Source organism: Macrotis lagotis, chromosome 3 (genome assembly GCF_037893015.1).
Source record: "Macrotis lagotis isolate mMagLag1 chromosome 3, bilby.v1.9.chrom.fasta, whole genome shotgun sequence".
Lineage (NCBI taxonomy): Eukaryota > Metazoa > Chordata > Mammalia > Peramelemorphia > Peramelidae > Macrotis > Macrotis lagotis.
The window spans coordinates 208,249,730-208,271,374 of NC_133660.1; positions in this window are offsets into that span (position 1 = coordinate 208,249,730).

Sequence of the window (21,645 nt, forward strand, 5' to 3'; positions counted from 1 at the left end):
GTTTTAAGTCTATCTCTCCATGGCCTATTGTTTCCCATGATTTTTATTACATTATGGTCTGAGAAGGAAGCATTTAATTTTTCTGCCTTTCTGCATTTGATAATGAAGTTTTTATGCCCTAGTATATGGTCATTTTTTGTGTAGGCCATGTACTACAGGAAAAAAACAAAATGTATATTCCTTTGTATTGCCATTCAATTTTCTCCAAAGGTCTAGCATGTCTAGATTTTCTAATATTCTTTTTTTTTTTAAAGTTTTGGCAAGGCAATAGGGTTAATTGGCTTTCCTGAGGCTCCAGAGCTAGGTAATTATTGTGTCTGAGGCTAGATTTGAGCTCAGGTACTCCTGACTCCAGGGCTGGTGCCCTATCCACTGTGCCACCTAACCATCCCCTAATATTCTATTTACCTCCTTAACTTTCTTCTTGTTTATTTTATGGGTAGATTTATGTAATTCTGTGAGAGGGAGGTTGAAGTATCCCACCAGTAGAATTTTGCAGTGTCTTCCTGTAACTCATTCATCTGCTCCTCTAAGAATTCAGATACTACACCACTTGTTGCCTACTTATTTAGTATTGAGATTGCCTCATTATCTATGGTACCTTTTAGGAGGATATCATTCGCTTCCTTATTCATTTTAATGAGATGTGTTTTTGCAGCTTCTACCCCTGCCTTTTTTCACTTCAGCTGAAGCAAAATATAGTCTGGACAAATCCTTTATCTTTATTCTATATATATTTCTCTGCTTCATGGGAGTTTCTTGTAAGCAGCATATAATCCACCGTGCTGTTTGCTTATGTTTCATGGGAATTGTTCATCCCATTAAAATTCAAAACTAAAATTATAAACTATTTATTGCCCTTCATGCTATCTTCCCTCTGTTTTTTCCCCCTTTATTCACCTTATCAATATTCCCTGGTATTTTTCTTCTTAACACTCCCTCCTTCAATGCATTTGCCCCCTTTTTCCAACCCCCTCATCCCTTCTTCCCTTCCTTCTGTCAGTTCCTCTTTCCCTCCCCCCATTTACCCCCTTACCATTTGAAAGGCAAGATAAGTTTCTTAAAATCAGTGTGTGTGCATGTTAATCTTTCTTTGAGCCAAATGAGATGAGAGTAAAATTCAGGTGGTTCTCACCTCCTCCCTCTTTCTCCTCTATTGCAATAAGTCCTTTATATCTCTTCATGAAATGTAATTTAACCTATTCACTCTCCTCCATCCTTACTTCTCTTTACTGTCCTCCCTTTTTAAGGAGATACTTTTTTCAAATCAATCTATCAGAGTCACTGACAAGTCATTACTTATGACTAAGTATATTCTCTCTAATTGAGTTATAATTCACAAGAGTTATGAGAGTCTTTCTCCCAGATGGGGAAATAGCCAGTTTCATCTTTTTTTTGGATAACGGTTTTTTCCTTTTCCTTTTTTTTTTTTATCTTTTCATGAATTTCTTGAGTCTCCTGTTTGAAGTCCAAATTTTCTATTCAGGTGTACTCTTTTCATCAAGACAATTTGGTAGTCTCCTATTTCATTAAATGTCCATCTTTGCCCCTGGAAGAGAAGGCTTCAGTTTTGCCAGATAGTGAATTCTTGACTGTATTCCAAATTCCCTTTCTCTTTGGAATATCATATTCCAGACCCTTTGCTTTCTTAATTTTGATGAAACCAGGTCCTGTGTAAAACTTACTGTAGCTCCTTGGTATGTAAATTTTTTCTTTTTGCCTGCTTGAAGTATTTTCTCTTTTATCTGATATTTCTGGAATTTGTCCACAATGTTCCTTGATGTTTTCAATTTCTGTTTCCTTTCAGGAGGGGATTGATTCATTCTTTCAATAACTTTTTTGCCTTCTAATTTCATGCTATCAGGGCACTTCTCCTTCACTACATCCTGAAGTATCAACACCAGGTATTTTTTTTATCCTTAATGTTTTCAGGAAGTCTGATGATTCTTAAGCTCTCTCTCCTGGATTGATTCTCTAGGTCAGTTGTCTTGCTGATGAGGTACTTTACATTTTCATCTATTTTTTCATTTTTTTTTGGTTTTGGTTAACAGATTGTTGTTGTCTCATGAAGTCATTAATTTCCACAGAGTCCAATCTTTTTTGTATTGACTAGAATTTTCTTCATTTACCTTTTGCAACTCCTTTTCTAATTTGTCACTTCTAATTTTGTAAGACTTTTCCTTTTGCCCAAATGTGGTTTTGAGACAATTATTTCTTTTTTCTCTTATCCAATTGTATTTTAATTTTCTTGCTGAAGTTGATAACTTTCTCTTGCAAAGTGTTAATTTTCTCTTGGATTTCTTTTTTCAATTTTTCCAGTTTGTTTGTAAACTTCTTTCTGTTCTCTTCTAAGAAGTATTTTTGGTGGGGACAGCTAGGTGGAACAATGTACAGAGCACCAGCTTTGTAGTCAAAAGGACCTGAGTTCAAATCTAACCTCAGACACAATAATTAACTGTGTGTCCTTGAGCATGTCACCTAACCCCACTGCCTTGCCAAATACAAAACAAACAAAAAAAGAAGTCGTCTTGACTGGAGACCAATTCACATTCTCCTCAAAAGTTCTAGATTTCTTTGAGTTAGGATCTTTGTCTTCAAGGTAGTTTTCAATGGACCCTCCTTTTCACTGGTTTTTTTCCCTAAGATTTGTGTTGGTTGAGGAGCTGGTTCACAGACCTTTGGTGTTGAAATCCCTAGAGGCTTTGATCATTGGCCTTAGTATCTCCAAGTGCATGAGCATGTAGCAGATGCTAGACACTTTCTCTGAAGTGTCTGTGAACTTGATTTGTGGTTCCTTCCCTAGGCCACAGGGTGGGGTTTGGGGGATACAGCAGGATCCAGGTTATCCTCAAACAATGTGGGCTGAGCCCTCTAGCTAAAAAGTTAATGTCTGTAATCCTTACTCAAATACTGATGGAGATCTGTTCCCCAAACCTGAGCCTGGGGGTTGGGAGGAGGGCTGGTGAGAAAGTTACTCTTTTTGTTCTGGGAAGAGTCACTTTCTTCCTCAGGAATCCAGGATTGGGTACTCAACTGGAGTCAAGTCAGGTTTCTGGCCCTGGTCTTCCAGATCAGCCAAGCTGACCAGATCAATGTCTAGCCACAGTCTGGAACTCTCACGCCCTCTGTGCTGGCACTCTCCCACCAGCTTTTCTAGAATGCTCCCACTCACTGCTCACACAACCAAAGCTTACATGGTTATTCTCAGGTTAGTCCCTGGGCCTTACCCCACTACCCATATGCTGGCTTTCTGCTCTCTGCCCCAGGCTTATCCACGCTTCCCTGAGACAGACCTTTTTGGTAAATATTCTCCTATGTTGTTTTCTGAATTTTGTGGATCCAAATTCTGTTAAGAAGCTTAATTCATGTTGGTTCTGAGGGAATGTCAGGATAGCTTAGAACTGTGCCTAGCTTCTCTCTGCCATCTTGATAGGAAGTCCACCAAACTTTTTTTTTTCTAGAAAAGCAATAAGTAATTGATTTTTTATTCACTCCTTTTCCTCTCCCCTATGTCTATTAGCAATCAAAGAAAATGTCTATAATGTTTTATTGAATACAAATAACCCCAGGAGGTAGGTTGCTAGCACTATTACTATTCTTTTCTCAATATCAAGTCCATTGCCAAAAATGTAGTCAAGAGAAGGGTACTTCAAAAGCACAGACTTTTTGTTGTTATTTTTAACTCTTTTTAATAATAACCATAGATAGCCAACAAGAACATTTCATTATACAAGCAGTAAAAAAAGAGTATTGTATGTTAAATTGTGAACTTGTTAGGGTGGTTTTTAATGTTTATAAATTTCAATATGGTAGTAACCCTGTTTTGCTACCCTCCTGAATTTAAATTTTTCTTCTTTGTTTTTCATTTATTTTAACATTATTTTAAAAAAATTAGTTTTGGGGCGGCTAGGTGGCACAGTGGATAATGCACTGGCTCTGGAGTCAGGAGTACCTGGGTTCAAATCCAGTCTCAGACACTTAATAATTACCTAGCTGTGTGGCCTTGGGCAAGCCACTTAACCCCATTTGCCTTGCAAAAACCTAAAAAAATTAGTTTCAAATTCTCTCTCCCTTTTCTAGAACTTTTGCCATTCACTGAAAACATAAACAAAATATACATGTGAAATCATGCAAAATATATATATTCCTTGTTAGATATGGTTCAAAAAAAGCAAGAAAATGAAGTGAGAAAATTGTAGCTCATATTACACTCAGAATCTATAAACTCTCTCTTTCTCTCTCTATCTTTTTTAAGGAGCTTATGGTCTATTAAATAATAATAACAATAATTACACATAGAAACATAAACAAAATATACAGAAGGAAAATACAAGCATATATTGGAAGTGTCCCTGAGCATAGAGACTATTCTTCAGGGGCAACTAGGTAATACAATGGATAGAGTGCTAGCTATGGAGTCAGCAGAATTCGAGTTCAAATCTGGTCTCAGACAAATAATACTTGTATGAACAAGGGACTCACCAAAAAAAAAAAAAATCACCTGTGATACTCTTCTTCTGAGTGTCCTTTTTAAGTTAATAGCCTTAGGAGTAAAGAAATACATTTCTTATCAGACATTCCACATTACTTACCTCTTTTCTTTCTTCTTCTGTGTGCTAGAACTAGAGAATAAAGGAAAGGCAAGAAGTGAAAGATAGAGACATAGTAAATCAAAGGGAAGAAGAAAAAGACAACTATTTTTTTCTTCCAAAGTCTGTAGGTTAGAGAAAAGATAGATAGGTATTTCATTCAAAGAAATGCTTGAAGGGAAGGTCGGAGAAAAAGAAGGCAGAATGGTTTTAAATCATTTTTTTTCTGATACTTAACATTTCTTTCACTGAACTTGTGCAAACAAATCATTTTTGTGTCTAATTAAATGCACACAGACTTGTCTGTTCGTTTTCCTTTCCACCTTATCCCAAACTTATTGCTCTTCCCTCTGAACCTCTGTAGATTTGGGGTACTTATTGTGGAGTTAAATTATATTACCATGCATTGCTACTTTACTTTGCATGTATATACAGTGCATATACATGCATACATACATATGATTTTTATGTGGATGTCACATAAAATGTGGAATAGAGCAGTGTTTGTCAAACTCAAGATCCATACAAGCCACATATTGACTTGGGAAACCATAAATTAGCATTATGCATTGAATTGTATTTTATTTAGTTTTTTTTTTGCCATTTTCCAATCTAATTTTAATCTGATCCCTGCAGACACTGATAATCTTATTATTTTTAGTTGCCCCATGCCATTTTAGGCAATTTATCACTTCTGGGGAGAGGAGAGAACACTGACCTAGAGTGGGGGGGTATGCTCAAATCTCAGATCTGACACTTATTAGCTGTGTGTTGTTGGATAAACTGATTTCTTTTTCTTTATCTCATGTTAGTAGCCATTTGATATAGATTGAATTTCCCTTGGAAATATTGACAAGTAAGGTCAATATCATATGTTCCCTGCCCCCACCCCAGTCAACTCCTTGATTAACTAGGTGGAGTTAGTGCTTCTGAGATTATTTTTATCCTTCTAAGTAGTTAATGATTTTTATCATTTTCTAATTTGTTGATGGTGGGACTAAAGAAGGAAAGCTGATTATAAAACAATTCCTTTGTTGTTAACTAGCCTAAGATATAGTAAATTTTATTTTTGCTTCACACAGCTAGTACTTTCTATATAGTCCTTTCTTCTTTCTTTTTACTTTTTGTTTTGTTTTTTATTCATTTCTTCTTGATAATAGCTTTGATTATATTGAAATATGAATTGTGATTTTGGTAATATTTTTATTTGATTTCTTATCTATGTCCATATCATTCTATCTTTTATTAAAATCGCAGAGTATCCAGCCAAATATTGACTTAGAGTGTTGTACGTAAAGAAGCTTAGTCTTAGTTGTATTTCCTTACTCCTAAGGCTATTAACTTAAAAAGGACACTCAGAAGAAGAGTATCACAGGTGATTTTTTTTTTTGGTGAGTCCCTTGTTCATAAAGGTATTATTTGTCTGAGACCAGATTTGAACTCGAATTCTGCTGACTCCATAGCTAGCACTCTATCCATTGTATTACCTAGTTGCCCCTGAAGAATAGTCTTAGTCCTAGTTCACAGAAGCCTAATTATCACAATAATCATATGCATTTCTAGGTTCATTTCATACAATAGACTTCTCATTCCATTCTTGAAAGCTTACTAACAATATTACTTTTTCATAATGTGTCTTGCCACTGTTTGCTATCAGTATTATTTCTCCAATGTGACCTCCCAATTGGCCTTTTCCTTTTCTATCCTTTGACTATTCTAATTAAGAGATGAATGAATTTGAAAGCCCCCCATCCACCACCAAAGAAATCTTTTGTCTTGTTGCTAAAATACTCTCCCTCCCATTTCTGCTTTTCACATCATTCTGTCTTGTAGGGTGAGAATACAGAAATAGTATAAGTTCAACTCAATAATCAGAGACCACTATTGCTATCTTCTCCTTATTTAATTCTTAGAACCCTCTCTCTTTCTTAGGTAGGCTTTACTGAAGTGTCCCCATATTCATCTGAGAATCTGAACAAACCTAGAAGTGCTCCTTAGTCTCAGGTTGATAAATGTAACAGAAAGCCCATGTTTCTGGGGATTTGGAGAATGTTAATAGAATGTTTATTCCATGTGAAGGGTATTTTCTGCCTGTGCATCATTTCAGAATTTACTGTTTTTAGACTTGGTGAAAATTTACTTTGCTTCTAGAGAAATGAAATCACAGTAGAATCACAGTAGTTTTCTCCAACCTTCCCTCCAACCCAGATGCTTGGAAGAATTCTGTCATCTCTACATCTGACTTTCCTATAGCTTGAGTGACCAGTCATAGAAAGTGACATAAGCACTCCAAACTTAGCTCTGGGTTCAGTAATCACTGGGGACTGGATGGTAGGTTCCCCAAACAGTTGGTTTGTTATTCTGTGCTCAGTAAATTTCCAACTTCTGTTCCTCATTTACCTATGATATAGTTACCATCTGTTTAGGTGCACATTTCTTCCCCTTTTTTATTTCTCAATTCAATTCTGTTATAATCCTTTTGTTCTCTTTTTTTCACAGTGGTCTTTTTAGTCCCAACTACAATATACTACTAACACACTTCACTCTAGGTCTCATTACCTCACACTATTTCCATTTTATGCTGCTAATTAGAGCTTGACTCCTTCTTTAAGACACTGTATTCTAGGTTATCCTTCTCTTAATTAAGAATAAGAAGAAATACATCCTCACTCCTCAATTCTCATTATCTGCCACTTCTAGATTATCCCTTTGCACCACCATCATTGTGTAAGATGACTTTCAAAGAAGTTAGTTCTATGGGTGTGCTAGCCTCTAACTATTCCTTTATTCTAAAGGAATTCAGTACTTGCTTATAGTTAACCTGGCATTCAAAGACTTCCATAATTTTATCAATTCTTTTCCTTTTTGATTTTAGCAGCTTCCATTCATGCACCATATCTATGTTTTAGACAAAATGTCCAAATAATTTCCACTGGAATTCCTTATCATTGTGTCTTTGCCAGAGTCATTTCCAGTCGTCATGATTCATATCTGGTCGCTGGACCCAAATGACTCTGCAGAAAGAAGTGAAGCTTATGACTTAACCTCTTTCTCAAATCCAATTTAGTTGCATTTATTAGCATCAACTCCCTGAATGTTGTGGTCTTCTTCAAAGGCAAAGGACAAAATATCAATCTACACACAAGTTGTCCTTTATGCCTGGAACAAACATTTACTAGATTTTTTTTCAAACAATACTTAGCCTGCTTCAGTAGTTTCTGTTCTTTCTAAGTAATATTGCTCCCATAGAAAGAATATTAGCACTTGATGTTTAAGGCTTTTTGTGGTTGAAATTCTTTTTTGCCCTTCATAGCTTTAGTGCCTAATAATGTATTTTGGACTTCACTGGGACTTAATTAATTTTTATTGAACTGAATTAAAGTTTGGCAATCAAAAGGAAATGAGAGATGGCATTGAGTGGACTGCTGAATCATCCAAAATAATATTTTTTATTAGAATGACTTAAGCATTTGTATAGATGGAGGAAAGGGAGTCATTAGAAAGGAAAATATTGAAGATATATGAGAAAAATTATTTATGAAGTAAGGTCCTAGAGAGCTATGATCTAGGAAGAGTGAATTGTGCAAGGAGACCCTTTGTTATCTTTTAAGAACAGAAGGAAAGAGCAGGGAATTGTGGAATATATCAGGAAATTTAGGGGATCATGTTAGATGACCTGGAGTAAAAGAAGAGTGATGAAGGATGTAGAGAGACTTAAGAGAAATAGATTTGTGTGGAATAGATTATATTTAGTTATATCTAACTCTGACATGACCCCATATCAAGTCTTATTGGCAAAGATACTGGAGTAGTTTGTCACTCTTCTCCAACTCATTTTCTCAGTTGAGGAAACTTGAGGCAAACTGAGTTAAGTGATTTATCCAGCCTGTAATTATCTGAGTCTGGATTTGAACTCAGGGCTTCCTGACTCTAGACTCAGTTCTCTATCCTCTGCACCACCTACTTCTCCTGGAATAGATTGTAGAGACTTAGAAAGAGCTATAAAGAATTCTGCTAGGTACTATGAAAATATATTGTGATGTATAGTCATGACCCCTATTATTCCATGAAATAAAAGTTTTTCTTATTCAAAATAATAAATGTTAAGTATTAAAAAAATCCCTGTGAATTAAAACTTGCTATTAAAAATCCTGGAGGTAGGGTGGTATAGAGGACACTATTTTTTTAATCTGTTGAAGAGATATTTACTATACAATCTCCAGGGATAAATAATGCTGTTTTATAGATGAGGAAACCAAATGGAGAAATTGATTCTTCCAATATTCCATGAGTAGCACTTTTCAGAATTGGGCTTCTATTCCAGGTATCTCCTAACTTAGGGTCTATTGCTACATCTATTGAAATAATACAGCTTTCTTACTTTTAACTTTATCGAGAACCAGGTACTGGACTAGACACAGTAGAAGATAGAAGTTTTGAACAAGAAATAATCTCTGCCTTAAAGAAGCTCCTTATCCAGTAGAGATAAGACATAGACATACTCAAGGGGAATATACATATTTTTCCCTTTTCTGTTATTGCAATGTTTCTTAAAATAATTAACCACAGAGTAAAGATGGAGTTTTTCCCTGTTTGGCAAGGCCTGGAACAGTCACTGCCAAGAAATGAATACAAATACTGCTTTGTACTGACATCTTCTGCCAGAATTTCCAAATATGAAATTGCTCATCATTTGAGGTCCTGTCCTATGGGTCTATATATCAAGGAAACAAAGTAACCTCTTTATATCCTCAAATGAGCAATTTATATCCCCTTGAATCAATTCACAATGATTTATGTAGCACTTATGTTATATTTTAATCAATGAAATTATTATTATGTTAATTCATAGATGAATAGAATGAAAAATAGAAGGTACCTTGGTAATTATCTTCCTGGATTTCTTAATCTTGGGTCCATGAATTTAAAAGTAGTCATAATGTAACCTATGTCAATATAATTGTTTTCATTTGTAATCTTATGAAATTTATGTCATGCATTTGAAAATATTATTCTGCAAAGGGTCCACAGGGTTCATCAGATTGCTAAAGGAGCCTATGGGGAAAAAAAGGAATTCAAAGCTTTCATTTTGCAGATGAGGAAACCAAGATCTAGAATGTTTAAACCATGCCCTAGATTGTCCTGAAAACCTATATAACATATCCCAAATCAGACAGTGTTCCAAACTTGCCGAGAACCTGGGTACCCTGTTTCCTGATTCTACCCTTTATTTGCACCTATTATTTTCTATTTGCTTCCATTCTTCATCTTTTTATAATGCATAAGTGGGAAAACCATTCCCAGAGTAGCTGGTCCTTACTGTTTCTTCAGCTTCATTGCAAGAGTTCTTGCTGAAATTATAGTTGATCCCCATCTCTGCTACCCAGAATTTAATCAGGGGACATAATTTGAATGGAGTCAAATTCTCAGATTCACTCTTGAGCTGTCTACCCTCTGTAAAATCATTGTGATGACCAGTGCTGGCCACTGCCGCTTTAAATTAAAGGTTGATTTTGAGTCCCAAAGACTCCCTCCTGTTTGGTGGGAGAGGTGGTGAGTGGGGTGGGGATGATAAATCACATGACAGTGAAGAATTGGAATGGTGATTAATGGCACATTACACAACAACAATAAAAGGGAACCAACTGTGCAAAGAGATAAGTTCACCCCACAAAGACCAAATTCTTGTCCAAGGTGATGTAATTAACTTCTGAGCTCTCTGTGGTTTGGATGGTTGATTCCAAGGAGCTTTTGCTATTGTCCTAAGAATAATGACAAGGTTGGAGATTCTCATTTTAAATACTACACTCTCATGGTTCATTTGTCCCCATGTCCCAGACCTGATAGAATGTCATAGACTAAGATATGACCACTGGAAGAGCATAATTACTGCTGGAAAACTGTTGTGACTTATTCAGCTTCCATTCTCTCACCAGGAAACAATGGTATAAAAATGAAATACGTTGTCTTTGCATGTCTAAGGGCCTCTAAAAATTTAAATATAAGTGGACCACTATGATTTCACTTTTGTTTGTTTGTATGTTCCAGGAATGAGTAAATGATTCACTCTATTAACTGCAAGCCATGCACAGTATTTTTTATTCTTAAATCCCTAGTGCAATAGAATCCAATGCCAGTGAATAGTATTTAAATTGTTCAAAGAAAACAAATTATGATTTTAGTTTTTCTCTTACAGATTGTAATCTAATGTAATTGTGATGACTGATATTTCATCCCCTGAGAAATGATTGTTTTCCTTCATTTTCTTGGAGATATGGGGTACTATGGATTTATAATGTTATATATATATATGCATATATATGCATATATATATACTGTCAAAAATATTCATTGTCAATAATTGTGATGTCAAAACAAAAGACAGAAACAAAAATCAATGGCTGAGGGGCAGCTAGGCTGTGTAGTGGATAAAGCACTGGCCCTGGAGTCAGGAGTACCTGCGTTCAAATCCAGTCTCAGACACTTAATAATTCCCTAGTTGTGTGGCCTTGGGCAAGCCACTTAACCCCATTTGCCTTGAAAAAACCTTAAAAAATTCAGTGGCTTAAAAGATATAAAAACAAAATAAATTGTATTATATGCTTAGTAACCCAAAGAGATAAATGTTAAAATACATAAAAATATTTTAAAAATTCAAACAGGAAATGGTGAACTTAATTTGAATTTGTTAAAATAGGTAAATTAATTGATCCTATCTGAACTTTTTCTAGTGCATTTTCCATTTTATATTTGCTCTTATTGTTATTTCTTTTTGAATTTTGTAGTCCCTGTTAAAATTGTTTTACTTTCTTCATTTTGTATCCCTTGAAGTCATCATAACAGATTCTGGGAATGGGAGACATAGATTTTTTTTCCATCAATCCTTTTTCCTCTCTATAGGATCATGGAATCCTAGAGAAGACTATATATTCTGAGGTAGAGATCAGGGGTGATGAAGGTGGGAGGATAAGAAAGGGACAGCAGGAAGGGGTCTCACAATTTTTAAGGAAGGAATTACAGGTCCAAAACACAACTAGAAGGAAAAACAGATATTAGCAGATGTCTCTCTTCTGGATTCTGAATTCACTTCTCTTCTGATATTCTAGTAAGAGAGATATTAGTAGACCAGAAGTTGAGGGAGGGATTTCTCTGTTAGGAGGATTATTAGAAATTTGATATTAGAACTGAACACAAATGAAATTGGGAATTTCTGAGAAGCCCATTTTGAATAATGGGAAATGGGAGCACATGGGAGTATTATTTCTTGGATGATATGAGGTATAGGTGTATTGAAGCAACAATGTGACGGGAGATATTAGAGAAACTAGAGGTTCTCTAGTAATCAATTATCAGGAACCTGGTAATTCTCCCTTTTCAGAAAAAGGGACATTTCTCCTTGAAGTTGAGAACAGCAGGTAGAGTAGCATGAAGGACATTAAATGGGGAAGGTAGAAGAAAAAGAGGTCAAATTTGATTTCATTAAAGTTTGATGGAATGAATGCAATGACTGTAATATGACTTTGGAATAACAAATCTAATTACAAAATAACATATTATATGGAAATATTAGTTTTGCAACAGATTAGTTTTACATTAATTAGGTAGAGTAATGAAAATATCAGGTATCAGAAGGGAGATTATATGATGGAGAACACTTGGGTGATCATAGGAGCAGAAAAAAATGATGTCATTAGAACATTCTGTATACCAACTAGACAGAAAGAAGAAGTAGATATGCTAAGGAAACATATTGCACACAGAATAGCAGATTAACAAACTAGGCATGCAGAAAATGAATTCAATGGAGCTCATTAACTTTAACTTCAATTGGCATTCAATTTTGTTGTTGGTGTGTGCACCTCCATCCCTCTGTGTTTTTGTCTTTTTTTCTTTCTCTCCCTCCCTCCCCATTCCTGATATGGGAATGTGTCTCTATCTTTCCCCTCCCACTCCAAAAATAGACCAGGAAATATTTTTCTTAATATGACTTAATGATACCTCCATTTTTCTAAAAGTAGAAGAATTAATGAAGGGCATTTTTGTTCTGGATCATTTGCATGACTTCCTGACTTACAGTACAGAAATGATAGGAAATTTTGCTTTGTTTTTTAGAGGGGCTGAGCACTCCTTTTACAATTTGGTTATAAGGAAAAACGTGGAAATGGTTGACAAGGACCCTCATTTTGGAGAAAACAACATTCAAAGGGATCAGAGAGATAACAGGTAGAATCCCATAGACTATTCTATTGGGTGAAATTTCAACCTAGACCCTTATAATTTGTTTCTTTTCCATCAAGATTTTGTAGATATGCTCCTTCGTATAATGGTGCTCATTTTAAATACCTATAGAATGTATGAATGTGGAGGATAGTAGACATATTTCAATAATTTTACACAAGGAAAACTCGAGGCATATGTCTATAGATTTGGAGAATACTAGAACTCCTCATAATTTTGCCTCAGTTGCCTATATATATATTTGAGAAATGTGGTCTTTTGCAGAGAAATGCTGTAATTTTTTTCTCTACCTTTGTGTTTTTCTTCTAGCTTTGGCTGATTTAAGATTTTCAAAATATATTTACATTTATTAACTCATTTAATCCTGCACATTGCTTTCCACAAATATGAACTATATGCTTACTATGAAAAAAAAAACCCAACAGTTTGGGATGATACACACAAAGATAAAGATATACAGAAAGACAGTGAATCAAAGAGAGATATAGAGGCAGAGAGACATGGAGAGCCAGAAAGAGAACATTACATGATGATATAATAACATGAAGAAGGATTTTGGGTTTGAATTCCTTTTTTTCAAGATCATATGGCCAGAAAGAAGAGGCCCTATACTTCTGACTACAGACAAAGGAACTTTACACTAAAGTCTATACTATATAATTTTTCATGAAGTCAATGAACAAGAATGCTAAGGAAATAGATCATGACTTCCTTCTATCTTTATGAAATTTTATGGCCATTTCTTTATATGGACACATTTTCCTTACTATTCCAGAAAGGAATGTATGTCATTTGCTTATTAGTGCTTCCCACTTGGAAAAATGGATTGAATTTTGGTTTTTATCACTTCTCTCTGCCTTAATTTCCTTATCTGTACATGAAGATATTGGAAAGCAAAAACATGTCTGAGGACTCTATTAGTTAGTTCTCACCTTACATATGTTGTGTTCTTTAGTCACTTTTAGCCCTGGTATTATATTTTTTATGTTCCAAGTACCATTCCAACTCTAACATTATATAATTCTAGAAAACAAACACTAATTCCAAATAACCTATTGATTTACTACTAGGGCCTTTGGTTAATACTTAAAAAGTATCAAACTTTTATTTTTCCCCTAGAGAATCCTCCATTTCCATTGAACTAACTTAATCATAATAGGGAATGGATATTCTCATTTCAGTAATACTCAGAATAAGTAACACAAAACATTTTTATACCTAGCAGTTAATTTGCATTTTTAATATAAGATAAAATAGCTATTCTCTAACTTTTCTTTGACATTTTGATGACATTCAGGAATGCAGAAAGGTGTATTGGATGCATTATTATTCAAATAATAAATAATTCAACATATAATATTCAAAACACAATGAAATATTCTACATCTATATGTGCCATTACATCACAGTCATAGATTTCAAAATAAATTTGTACTTCAGAAAACAAAGATTATGTATACTCTAAATTCCAATTATCATTGTGGTAGTAAGCCTTCCTCTATTCCATATAGACTTCTATATTTACACTCAATCATATGTACTTCAATTCATATTTGCATTTTCAAAATAAACAATAAATGGATATTCTCTAACAATATGTAATATATTCTTAACAATATGTAAGAACGGTAACACAACCAGGGTGTACCTATTTTTATTATTATTGTTCACATATTAAATCATGCAGCATAAATACATTAGAAATACATATAAAACATATTGTAATAAACTTGTCCCACATAACTTTTATTAATAGGTTTTCAATAATCCTTTCTCTAATTTTCTTTATTTACATCCTTCCTTCTTCCAGATAGCTGATCAAAGGAAGTCCTAATTGAATCTCTTGCCAAATCTCTGCTACTATCCAACTCTGCTGCCATCTCTTTTTCTCAGTCGCTTTTTTGCCTCCTGCTTTCTACTAAGTCTTATCTCCTCATGTCAATACACTGTCCTTTTCTTCCTAGTCTTTTCTTTGGTTTCTATTCTCTGCCACCCTTTTCATCTCCTCTTCAATTAGTCTCTTTTCTCTCTTTCTCCCCTAAATCGTGTCTGCTCACTAAAAATGTGTCTCCAGTGCTACTACAAAGGAAAAGTAGAAAAGAGAAAAAGACAGGACATTGTAAAGTTCCAGAGTTGTTTCCTTTTACTGCTCCCTTCTCTCTCCCCCCAGACCTGTCTATTATAACTGGAACAATGCCCAATGGCAATAAACTTATTCCTAACCAGGAAAGTTATGCCAGCCACTGTGGGAAACTGCATCTAGTTGTGTGAGATAGTACCCTCTTAGGACAAGAAGATGCAAGCTGGAGATCTGGTAAGGTATATGTGTGGTAGGGAATAGGAGACCATAAATATCTTTGGCATGTTTAATAATTGCCTCCTTTTCCTGCCCTCTTCTTACCCCCCCTAAATACAAAAAGAAAAATAATAAAAAAGAGACTAGAGATTCTGAAAGCCCCATAGCAACATAATATCTAAAGGAAATCTTAAGATGGCTATCCCAAAATAGCAAAAGGAATATGTGATAAACTTCAAAGCAATCTGGGCCAAATATACCAAATTATTTTAATTATATGAGATCATAGAGGGTAGAACATTAGAGTTTAAAGTAGTCAGAACAAAAAATATAATTTTACAGCTGGAAAGGGCTAAAATCATAAAACATAAAATGTCATATTTGGAAGTAACTTTAGGTAATAGAACAAAGAATATCAGGACTGGAAAGAACCTTAGAACTTGGAATTTGGAAAGAATATCTTCCCCGAAAAAGCCCTTATTAATATAAAATCCTTACATTTAGAATGAATCTTTAAGAGTACAATAGCCTTATTTTACAGATGATAAAATTGCAACTTTTACATTAATATATCTATATGGTACTTTTTTGTTTACATACTTTGTCTTTTGTTATAGCCCCAGTACTTAACATAGCTTATTAAATACTTACTGATTCTGACTTGCTCAATATTGACTTTTGAGAAAGTAATGACATGGTAGAGAGAATATTGGGCCTGGTCAAAGGAGCTGTGTTTAAATTCCAACTCTGCTACAATCTATGTATGTGATCTTCAACAAGTCATTTTTAATCTTTGGATTTCAATTTCCCTATTAATAAAATTACTATCATTATTATTATAAATTTTTTGCTCTTAATAAAACTGCATACCCTTTGATCCAGCAATACCACTACTAGGTCTAGATCCAAATGTGATCATAAAAAAGGGGAAACGATCCTCATGTACAAAAATATTTATAGTTGCTCTTTATGTAGTAGCAGACAACTGTAAATTGAGGGGATAGCCATCAAGTAATGGTCTCTGTAAATCATATCATATTATTGTTCTCTAAGAAATCATGAGTGATTAGATTTTATAAAAGCCTGGAAAGACTTGCTTGAATTGATGCTGAGAGAAGTAAGGAGAACCAGGAGAACATTATACACATTAACAGCAACATTGTGAGATGCTCAACTAGGATAAAGACAGCTCCTCTCAGTAATTCAGTGATCAGGGATAATTCTGAGAGGCCTATTATGGAAAGTATCATATACACCCATAGGAAAAAACATAACTTATGGAGTCTGAATGAAGAGCAAAACATGTTATTTTGAGGGCGGAGCCAAGATGGCGACAAGAAGGGATCCAGTCTTAGGAGCTCTCTGATAAAACTCTTCAGCTAAGGACTCGAACTAAACTTTCGAGGGACAGAACCCACAGAGGGACCCAGGGAGGCAGTTCTCCTACTCAAGGTAACCTGGAAAAGAGCAGAAAGGCTCTGCTCCCCGAGATCAGAGAGGCGGCCTGCCAGAGGGGCAGCCCGCCAGAGCCAAAGAACTTCAGCTTCCTGGAGGCAGCCCCAGGGCGCTGGGAGTCTGAGCTCACAGCAGCGGGGGAGTCTCCTGAGCTGCACCCCGAGGACCACTGGGCACAAAATGGGGGAACAGTGGGGGACCTCTGCCAGAGCGAGCACGTGGAGCCCAGCCCTCAGGGCACACAGTGAGCAGCTTGGTCTTTCTGCAGCCCAGAGCAGGAAACAGAAGCAGGAGGAGCCTGTAAGCAGGAGCCCCCAGGGCATGAGCCCATTGAGCTGAGGGAGGTGAGTGAAGAGAAACTAGGAGCTGGGTCCTCTGCCCCTGGAACAGGACTCTGGGGCTCTGACCACATTCAGATCCTGATCGCAGTCTAGGCCCCCCCATAGAACAGCCGGGCCCCCCCCCCCCCACCTCAGCCCCGTGGAAGAGGGAGGCGCTTGTGGTCATTCACAGACCAGGAGGGAGGACAGAGCCTCACACACTGAGACCCTTGTAGGAGTGCCCCAAAAGCTCAGGAAGCACCCCCAAATCAGGCCAAGACTGGGAAAATGAGCAAGCAGAGAAACAAAAGGAAGACTATTGAGAAATATTTGTAAATTTTTTTAATGTTTTTCTTTCTTTCTCATGCTTTTCCTCCCATAGTTTTAATTCCTTTTTCATAACATGATTAATATGGAAATTTGTCACACATGATTGTACATGAGCAACTTGTAAGATTGTTTGCTGCCATGGGGAAATAGGAAGAGAACAGAAAGTGGTAGAAAAATGTGAAACTCAAAAGCTTGCAAAAGAATGCATGTAGAAAATTACCTTTGCATGTAATTAGAAAAATAAATAAAAGTAAAAAAAAAAAGTTGTCAACAAATAAATGGTAGTATATTAGACTGAGATTTTCTGGAGTTTTACAACCCAGTGAAGGGAGATGACAAGATTCACACATCTCCTTATAATCCATTTTGCACAGGCCTTTAAGGGATGGTTTTTGGTAAAGCTTAAAAATAAGCATACTAAATTATGTAAGGTCCCTTGGTTTGTTTAGTTGATTTCAAAGCAATCTAAAATTGTAGGCAAAGAGATTGGTCAAAAATAACATGTAGAAAGAAAATTGGATGATGGCAAATACAAAGTATCTCTTTGATTCAAAGCAATTTTTAGATAAATTCTTAAAACTCAACATATTGTTTTAACATGACATTTAAATTAGTCCAGGTATTTAAGCTATTGGATATGATCATAGACTCATAATTTCATTTTTCAGTTGAAAAAAAGTTGAAAACCAGAGACATTGAAAGACTTTTCCAAGATCGCACAGATAGTAATCAGAGGATTCAGAATCAGAAGTTAGTCCTCTTAATGACAAATTCACTGCTGTATCAAATTGTTTCCATAGTAGAAAAGATTTAGAATTGTCAGTAGTGTTTCTGGTGGATTAGGCATATTCAGCTTTAGAAGCCTTAGCCTTGCAGCACCATCTATTATAGAAGCATCTATCATCCACCTGGGAATATCTTCTATATACTCTATATAAACAGGTTTTTGTTTGTTTTCTCTCCCATTAGAGTGTGAATTTCTTGAGGATAGGGGCCTTCTTTTTTGCCTTTCTTTTTATTCCCCACACTGAGCATAGTGTATGACAGATAATAACGGCTTAATAAATGCTTTTTGATTGTGGACTGACTGAAAAAAAAATGAGTTCCTTGAAGCTCATAAGCTTAAATTCAATTTATACAATTCACCTGGCTGTCCCTTTCCATTTCCACACTTAGCATTCAGCATTAAGGGAGCCCTATTGTAACTGCTTTTTACCTTTCCCTAAGATTTGATAATCATTTTAGGATTCAGCATATTTAGACTCTAATTCTAGCTCTTCCTCTTCCATATGGATGGAACATTGTTGAGTGACAGCTATTCATCTATACAATGAAGATGATAACACTTTTCCTGTGACGACTTCAAGGATTTTTATGAAATCAACCAAAATAATATATATATATATATATATATATATATATATATATATATATATAACTCTTTAAACCTTTAACACATTATGTAAATGCAGATTTTCCTTATTATTTTTGACTAATGTCCCATTCTGATTTTCCTTGAGATGGGCTTAAAATTAGACCTTTGAAAGCACAGGACAGAAGAAGCTTGGCCATATCCTCCCAACCTGAAAAGATTAAAAACGATGTCCTTAGTGTTCAAGAAAGACCAAAGATCTCACAGGGTGATGTCATGACTGGTGTGTGAATTAGATTTAAATGAGTCAGAGTTGCTCAAAGTTGTCAGCTTCACTCTCTCTTTCTGAGTCTTTGAATTTCACTGAAGTCACGACTTCTGGTGATGGCCCAGGAACTAGCAGATTACATTAGAATTTTTGTTGTTTGAGCAAGCTATCACACTCCACAGTGCTTGCTTCAGTTGCCTTCATGAACATTGGGACAAATTGTTCTCATCTGTCTATTATGAAAGGAAAGTCTTCACATGCTTGGGGTAGACATCCCTACAATTCTCCAAAAATTTGAGGTCTGTCAGTTACCTTCCACCTGGTTTAACCCTTAACCATCTGCTGATGGCTCTGTTTTAATAGAGATCTGGTTGCTATGCATGCTACAGTTTCTTGGAGACACAAGTGAAAATTGAATGATGGTTGGCATCAAAAGTGGAGGGGCAGCCTATAAACCCTCAGAACAGAGGGGTACTAGTCACCCTTGAACACTTCATACTCCCTGGAAAACTTCAAATATGGGTTTAGGGACAACCTATTTCTCAGTTATCTGAGAGTCATTCTAGCAAAGTTTAATGGAACTCAGAAGATAGAATTAAAAATAAATTTTTTGACTACACCAAGTAACGAAGAGTCATATACTAAGGATAGAAAGTAGTATATAAAAAATTGCTTGAGGGAATACCTACTCTAATAAAATTAAAGATACTTGTGTTATTGAAATACACATCATTTTAATACTACTAATAATAATTACTAAATAATATTTCAAACCCTTTTTCTTTCATAATGTACAGTATAGTCTAATTTTAGGATCCTCATACTTTTAAAACTGATATTATTGAAGGAGTCTTACTGAATCTCTAGTCTAGGGCTTCTTAAAGTGGGATTTATTGCATTAAGTTATCAACAATACTCAAAATTTTGTTTTAAGTTTTAGCTTTGATAATTTACTTGAGAATTAGAAAGATTAAAATAACTTGACAAATTCTTTACATCTATTTATATATTTTTATTTTGTATAATGATTTTTTTTCTCTTTATTTGAGCAAGATAGGGCACTCTGGCATTGTGCATTGCTTGTATTATAGTTTCTGAAAGAAGTATGGATTGTTAGAGAAGGTCCTTTTGCTTATCTACCTTGATCATTTAGTCTATCTTCATTAGATTGTTTTTCCTTTCATATCAAAACTATTATATACACATCAAAAAACATATAAGGGAATGTTTTTAAGACTAGGATCACAAATGGATTCCATTCAATTCTCTAGAAACAACTAATAAAAATATTTTATATAAATTGAAAATTGGCTTATTAATTTATTATAGCATTAGAAATATAGGTTATATTGAAGTTTAATAAGTAATATATAATTTTCAAATTTTTTTCACTGTAAGTTTTTGGCATTTGCATTTCTGAAATTAATAAACTTAAAACTGCACTAAGACTTTTGGAATACAATTAATAATTTGGTTTCTGTTATGATTTTATGGAATTTATTTTAGGCATTTAAAAACATTCTTCTGATAAGATATTTATAGACTTTACCAGTATGATACAGGAGTCCATAATACAGAAAAACGATTAAGAAATGCTCTAGTCTAACCCCCTTATTAATACAGATAAGGAAACTGAGACGCAGAGAAGTTAAAGGATTTGTTTGATATCACTCAAGTAGAAAGTTTTGGAAGTGGGATTTCTCTGACTTTCAAGTCAATGCTCCTTCAAAGTAAACTTGGTAGATAGCATAATATAAACACATAAAGGAAGCTAAACTGCATAATTGTAATGACCAGTCTTGGTCCTGGAAAGCAATTGATGAAGCATACACCTCTTCTAAAACAATAGGAAAATTAATTGTCTGGAATATCACATGTCACTGTGTAGGTTGCATTTACTTAATTTTTTACTTTGTAAGGAATGAGGAGGTATACTTGGGGAGATAGTATCTGAGGAAATGACTACTGAGAAAACAAAAATGGCAATAAAAGATTTTAAAAATTAAAAAAAAATAGGTTTAAAATTAATTTTTAATCATTACATTTTTTGATTGTTGAAAAGCACATATTGATTATTTAAATGACAATCTATTTCTCCCCCCTTCTTTCTTTCACTTCTTACCTCTTCTCTCCTCTTCCCCTTCTCCCCTCCCATATCCTCATTTTTTCCTCCCTCTCCTCTACCCTTCCTCTCCTCAACACTCAGCATATGATATACATGGCCTTTTCTTATTAAAAATAAATCTATTACCAATAAACCACTTACTTTTGCAGCCCTTGTGCTTTAGTTTTTGCATTATTAATCAGCAGGAAATTGTAAACATGCTAGATGAATTATTAACAATCTATTGAGGAGGGATTTCCTCTGCAGGTGGTCCCAAGATAAAGGGATGTTTCATAGTAGGTTATACTATTTTGAAGAGTACTAGATTTGAAAATGTACAATGTGAAGTATCCCTTTAGTATAGAACTGACATAGTGTAAGTCAGTCCATTATTATTTATGAAACATTTATCAAAATTTATGACTGAGACAACAAAGAAGGACAAACCATTTCTTGTCCTCAAAGAACATACATTCAAGTAGGGAAATATAATGGAAATAATGTGTGTGTGTGTGTGTGTGTGTGTGTGTGTGTGTGTGTGTGTGTTTGTATGATGTACTCATATAGATGTACAGAGTAAATGCACCATAATCTAAGAAGAGAAGACTTCCATAATTAAGTAATAACCAGAATTTATAGATGATATCCATGGATGGGTTGGCAAGTTAATAAT